Source organism: Squalius cephalus (assembly GCF_949319135.1).
Source record: "Squalius cephalus genome assembly, chromosome: 3".
Lineage (NCBI taxonomy): Eukaryota > Metazoa > Chordata > Actinopteri > Cypriniformes > Leuciscidae > Squalius > Squalius cephalus.
In genome coordinates, this window is record NC_137124.1 from 21888090 (window position 1) to 21895291 (window position 7202).

General features: G+C 37.2%; 1 long non-coding RNA gene across 1 annotated transcript; it reads left to right on the forward strand.

Annotated features, from left to right (window-relative positions):
- The first annotated feature begins 4267 nt into the window (after positions 1–4267).
- Positions 4268–5274, forward strand: LOC307156309. The gene is made up of 3 exons (XR_013820689.1): positions 4268–4480; positions 4979–5034; positions 5163–5274. It is a non-coding gene; the product is annotated as an uncharacterized lncRNA (long non-coding RNA).
- Positions 5275–7202: the final 1928 nt, after the last annotated feature.

A 7202-nucleotide genomic window follows, 5' to 3' on the forward strand; every position in this document is an offset into this window, starting at 1 on the left:
CGTTTTTGTGTTCCGCAGAAGAAATAAAGTATACATCCATATACCCATATACGTACATCTGGGACGGCCTGAGGGTAAGTATATGATGAGAGAATTTTATTTTATTTTCTGGTGGAGTATCCCTTTAAATATTTGCCATAATATATCTGTCACATTGTGTTTGGACTTTGTTTTGTCGGTGCTCTCCGTTTTAGAGTTAGTTCTCTGTGCCCTGAGTTGGTTCATTAATTTGTCACCATAATTACTCATTTGATTATTCATCTAGTTCAACTGTGGTCCAATTAGTTCTCCTTTGTCAGTGTATAAAAGTTATCTTGTTTCAGTGCTTTGTCGGTTCTCGTCAATGCATGGCCTGCATTATGCCTTGCTTTCATTATAATAAAGTTTAGTTTGTATTCATCTTCATCATCCGGTCGTCTGACCACACCAGTGCTTAGACTTCGTGACAATGTCACTATTCCTTTTAGTACCAGATCATGATCTAAATCTTAAAAAAGGCAGAAACAATAAAATCATTGGTTGTGCATCCCTAACCAAAATGGTGACTATATGTAAAAATAAACAAACATGCGAATGGTGCTCCCACACTAACATTAAAAACATCAAATCAAATGCAGTGCGTTCATTGCAACCTTGAGCCACCTGCGCATTACTTTTGATCTTACTTTACCAGCAGCATATATATAAAGCAGTCATGCCCTCACACTTTTCATTCATTTTCAAACTAGCGGCCCCCATCAGCTCCACTTCTGGGCATTGCATTAAGGCTTAGCATTCTAAAGAGCACCATCATGTCCATCACAGTTCCTGAAGACAGGCCACAGAAATGGGTCTGTTCTCTGCAGCTCTCCATTGACTCTACGGTGGCAGGAAAGCACTTATAGAAATGCACTGAGTTATGTGATAATGAGCTCGTATGGGAAGATAATAGCACATCTCTCAGCTTAGGACACCACTGTTTTTAGAGGGCAATGATGGTCCATGAACAAACTTGACATTCCAGTGTGTGATATATGGCAATGGAATTGTACAGATCCAGCAGATGGTTGTTGTCCCTCATTATGCATCTGTATACATACATAAATGATTGTTACCAGTGATGATTCACCAGGCATCCAGTCATAGTTTTAAAATAGTATGTTATACTTCCTTTTATACCTCCAGTACTTTGCAGGGCCTTATCCAGAAAATGCTCTTTTCTGCTACAGTACATCTCTCTCTCTTGCTTCCCCCCTTGCATCTCCCCACCATGGCCAACAATCTCCTGATAAAAGTGCAGCATCGTGGGACAAATTGCCCCAACAGCTCAATGATCCTGTCAGTGCAGTGCGTAGGCTCTCACCTCTGTGACAGAGGCTATTACTCACAAATAGGTCTCTCAATAAAGCCGGCCGGCCCATGACTGGCTCATTCAACCTTTTCTGCTAAACAGGAGGAGATAAAGGGGTGGGAAAAAATCACACAAACAATAAAAAAAGAATATAAACAACAAGGTTGAGGATAGGCACTCAAAGCATCTCTTGACTATGGGAACTGAATACTGTGAATGAGATGTTTACATCCCTTGAAATAAGCTACAGGAAACACCACAAACACACAATCTCAGCGTTGTCCAATTTCAAGCTTTGAAAATTGGACCCCTTTGATTCCTCTTGTGACACTTTTGGGAAGAGAACATTTGAGGAAACAGTTGAAATTCAAGTGGGAGATGATTTAAAAGTTACTTTGCGAGCAGCTTTGGAGGAATGAGTCACATTTCATTAGTAATCAAATATTAATTCTTGACTGACCACCTGTTGTTTCACAGCTGGGGGTGTTGACTATGAATGGCAAATTAAACATTCAACCTGTTCTTATGGCGTTGTGTTCACACAGCTTGTTTTTCAGCTGTGAGCATAAAGCTGTTTACAAAGAATTCCTTAAAACCCAGTTCCTTAGGAAAGAAATACCCTTTACATTTGTTAAGTCTGTAACTCGAAGCACACTTTCTTGTAGCAACAAAATGTATGATTCATGTTCGCTCATAAAATTATACATAATTTGTCATTAATGTGGTTTATATTGAGGCCTGAGCAGCTTATAAATCACTTGTTTCTGTCATATATATAAATGCTGTCTGTGACGTTGACTTTTTCTGTCAGCTGCTGCTCATGACCCGAGTTCACAGCTGCCTCACCTGCTTATGCCTTTACCATATTCCTTTTGTCAAAGTCCTCTTTTCCTACTCCCTCTGCTTGATTTTGCATCAATGATGAGGCCCATTTTTTGTTGTATCTGTTAATTTATTCAAAAATGCATTAAAATGCAATTCCTAGATTTCCATACTTGTGTACAGTATGTATAAATGTCCTCTATGATGAGCATATTTTTAATTGTAATAATCCTTTATTTCATAACATTTTACGAAATGTAATGGCTACTTTGCTTATCATTTGAAAATCTTTTCCCAAATCAAAATTCAAAGTGGTTGTCACAAACACAGGATGAGACAGACAGGTTTAGGTGCACATAGTGTTTTTTAAAAGCAGAGTGGTGATGGAACAACGGGAACCAGATGATGGTGAGAGGGTGAATTCTCAGTGACTTACCGTCAACTGTATCTTAACCCTCTGGGGTCTGAGCTGTTTTCTGGGCCCTGGAGGTGTTCTGACATGCTCTGACATTTGTGGTTATTTCTGTTACTTGTGACATTTTCATGGCTAAAGTCTAATTACACTGTATTCAGCACAAACTCTGCTACAATAATATATCAGCAGCATGTATGTAAAAGTTTGTAGTTTTGAGATAATGACATTTATGCGTGGTTTGTGAAAATACAAAAAAAAATACTCACTGAAATAAGGCCATGAAACCCATTCTGATTATTTCTTCACAAGACTTTTGGAAATTGTATGACGTAGCCTACACTGTAAAAAAAAGTGTAATTTTACAGGTAATTGTCTGTATTTTTTTACAGAATTTTACCGTTTTGTCATTATACAGCAAATATCTGTAAAATAAAAGGCATTTGCTGTAATTTAAAGGTCCACTGTTAAATTTACAGGTAATTGCTTGTATTTTGGTTTTACATCAATTTTACGTTTTTTTAAAAGGAATTTGTCTGTATTTTTACAGAGTTATGTGTAATTTTACAGAAATTATTAAGTAAGATTTTACAGATTTTTTTCTGTGAAATTAGAAAACAAAGAAAAGAAGGTATAACTGCGGAAATCTGCATCTATTCAATATGTTTTCCTTACAGATTATTAAGCATGTGGGGGTTAAAGTGAGTTTTTTTAAGGTTAAATAATAGTATTTGTAGCCTACATACAGTACCCTATGCTACAGTAGGCCTGTATTGAATTATTTTTTTCTTTTATTTTATATTTATTTTGATCATTATTTCATTGTCTTATTCTCCCATAATTTCATGTATATTTTATGAATATTTTTCCAAATCTCCGTTGTTGCACCAAGCGTGCCGCACAAGCCCTGAAAAGTGAAGCCAAAACGTCTCGATCGCCCCCCGGTGACTGGTCCTAGTATAGGTCATAAGCCCCGCCTCCCCGTGTTATTCAACGGGATGTGAGACCAAACAATTAAATTACACTTCAAATATCTTTTTCCAAAGGTGGTTTCTTTCATTTGCTGTCGTTTTTATCATGCTGATGTAAGTTCAAGTGTCTGTTTCAAAAATAAGTTGGTTTTTAGTTAGTTACGTGATGCGGTGGTGTAACGTCATAATTGACAGCTGTGATTGACAGGTTCTCCGAGCGAAGTAGTCACTGAAGCACCAACAACGGACATTTTTTCGGGATCTTCGGAGGACTGATCGAGGAGATTGTATTTACTTTATTTTAACAAGCCTCCTGTCATACTGCAATCAATTTTTAAAAAAGTGTGCAGAATGCACTTTCCCTGCAAGAGTGAGGGTGGAGCGTTGATTTCGCGGCTTTACTTCCTGCTCACTACTGCGCAGGTCTGGTCCCGAGATCGCTACTGCGCAGACTCAAGTTCCAATATGTCAGCGCCATATCGGGACTCTGGCGGCTTCAGTTCGTTCAGTTCTCATCAATGGAAGAGAGCGAAGGGGCGTCGTCCATCTTTTTTTACAGTCTATTGCTGCGTTCCAAACCGCATACTTCCCTACTATTTAGTATGGGAAAAAGAGTAGGCGAGCGAAAAAGTATGTACGAATCCAAAAGAGTAGGCGAGAATTACCCGGGTGACGTACGAATTATCGCGAGATTCGGACTTAAGTGCGTTCCAATATGCCTACTTTCCTACTATATAGTAGGCGAAAACAGTACGTGAAGGAAGCAGTACGTTCGAAACATCAGTATTCATAAAAGAGTAGGCGAGAAGTTCCCGGATGGCTTACTGCTTCCGGACAGATTTTTGAGTGCTCATCCGATGGATACTCTTCTATCCCAGGAGGCCACGCGAGAGGATACGTCATTATAAAACATCGCAGAGATCAGCGACGCGGGTGCTTTCAAATGTGAGTAAACACGTTCCTTTTGTTAAAATTGCATGTGTTGAACTACTGTAGAGTAAACTGTTGAATTGTTGAAGGTGTAAAGACGTTACACAGTATAGTATAGTTGTGATTTTGCTGTAAAAACACGTTTTATTATGTATAACGTTAGCTAACAGGGGAGCTCCAGTAAAGACACGTAAGTTACGTCTCTAAAGTGGATTTACATAAACAAACCATACATCAAAGACGCTTATTTTAAATGTCTATTTACATCTGACAGGAAAATCTTGAAATATCACAACATGAAATAGACATCTGAGTGAAATGTGTGCTATTATGTAGAACAAATCTATAAAGTAACTAACGTTAAACATAAGTTATCTATTTTATTTGTCCATTACTGTTGATAAATTGAGGAACATTTATGTTGGATAAAAAGTTAAAACAACCTCAACATGTAAATGTAGTGCTGAGTTCATAAATCACAGAGGTAACGTGGATCTTGTCTGGATGTTACAGGGTCAGATGAACAGATGTGTGTTTATCTGGTGGAGAGTTGCTCATGAAGGCTTTGAGTGAGTATACTACAGAAATGAATAACAACTATTTAAATCTTAAGTTGTAGTTTATTTTAATTATTGTAATTTCAAACAGAGCTATTACATCACCTTTCTGATTCTTGATTTCTGTGCATTTGCTGCAGATCTTTTGTGGTGGAGCAGGACCTGCAAGGGAAGATGATGGCGGCATTTGTGGAAAAAAAGCGTTTTTGTCTTCTAAATAATACTGAAATCAAATGACATTGTGTGGTTAAAATTACTGCTTTTGTGTTATGTTTGTGCATTTTGTAGGATCTGAAATGTCAGCGGGCTGGTGTGAGCACTGAGGATGAAGAGCACAGAGCTGAATCCTAGAGATGGTCCCTCCATCACTCCACTTGCCTCAGATTGTGAAGCACAACACATCACGCAACAACCTCCGGCACGAAGGAACGGCTCACCTCTGGCGGTCAGCTGATTCATCAGAATAAAGCCGCAGAATGGGAACCGCTGTGTTGAGATGGCAGAAGGATGTGGGGTTCAGCGCCTGTAGCCTACATACAGGATTGTAGTTTGAATAAAGCTTTGTTTCATGTGTTGACTTATGCATTTGTTTATTGTGTGATGGTGACTTTCATTCATTCTTTTACTAATTTATTAATATTTCTCATTGTTGTCAGTAAATAAAATATAATTATTTAATTAATGTTTTATTTAATTGTTTGAAAGAAAATGTAGATATGTTCATTATATACACATCTAGAGTGTATTCAATCATGCATAGCTATGTCATATGACATACATTACAATTTGTTTGTTTTATTGAATTATATAATTTTCAGTAAAAAGTCATATAATTAAGTATTGGTCAGCATTTATCGTTGTTATTATTGTATGTTTTGGGGTGGGATAGAAATGCAATTCATTCTGAGGTAATATTAATTTTTAATATTAATGATACTTACATTTTTCGAGTATAAAATCAACAGTTTTCCTCCAAAGGCAAATCTTCGCACAGCTGCCCTTTGTGCAGACATTACAAACGCTGAGGAAACCCGTTCTAGGTAGGGCTGTAGAGTTACTGATGTTATGAGGTATGTAAAAAATCTCATTATGTATGCAAACCCATAATATATATATATATATATATATATAGATATATATATATAGATATATATATATATATATAGATAGATAGATAGATATAGATATATACATATATATATAATGGGTTTGCATGCATAATATGAGATTTTTTTACACAGGAAAAAACCAACAAGGTTGAATATCTTAATATATATTTTCTTAAATAATTCATTATAATACATTAAAAAAAAAGCATTTTTTTGTTATTTATAGGCCTGAGAGATGAAACGACAGTTAAATTCAACAAGAAAAAGAGGAAAAAATAAAGCTGTTAGCCACTTTTGCTTGTGGATGAAAATATTTGGATATAAAAAAATTAACAACATATTCAAGAGATGACAATTTTGGGATTTCGTAATAAAAATAAATAACATCGTTAAGGATAAAACGGTAGTTCACATTAGTAGGGTTAAATAAAATAACTTAAATCAACCCTAAATGTATTCACAAAATAAATGGGCAGCAGTTTCTTCAAAAAGACCACAAAATGAGCAAGTTTAATCAATATCAAGATTTACGGATAGATGAATTAAACGTGTCCGTTCGAATCTTTTAAGTTGTTGCGCGTGTGATAACGCGTCGTAAGTCACATGATAACGTCAACATGGCAGATGTCCGGTTCGCATTCATACTCAACGAGATTTGGCTATAAAGTACCTACTCTTTTAGCGCTCGTTAAGTAAGTACTCATTGAAATTAAGTACCTACTCATTGAGTATGCGGTTTGGAACGCAGCCTATGTGCTGCACATTCAGGGCTTTGTGTGTGTGAGTGCGCGCGCGCGATGACGCAGATTCAAATTCGTCGCCATTACTTTTCCGCTGTTTACTCCCGCCCACAACGCCGGTTAACGTTAGCTGATCAGTCGAGTTTGGGCAAGCGGGAGATTTGAATTCAGTCTACTCTCTTGAAGTGGATTGTGAGATCAACAGTGGTTTAAAGCAATCGTATTCGTCAAGAGGAGCCCTTTTGTCAGTCAGTCCGTTTGGATTCTTCGGAAATAACGCCCTTTTCAGTGAGCCTTGTTCGTCACAGCGGACATCATGCCAACCGATCAC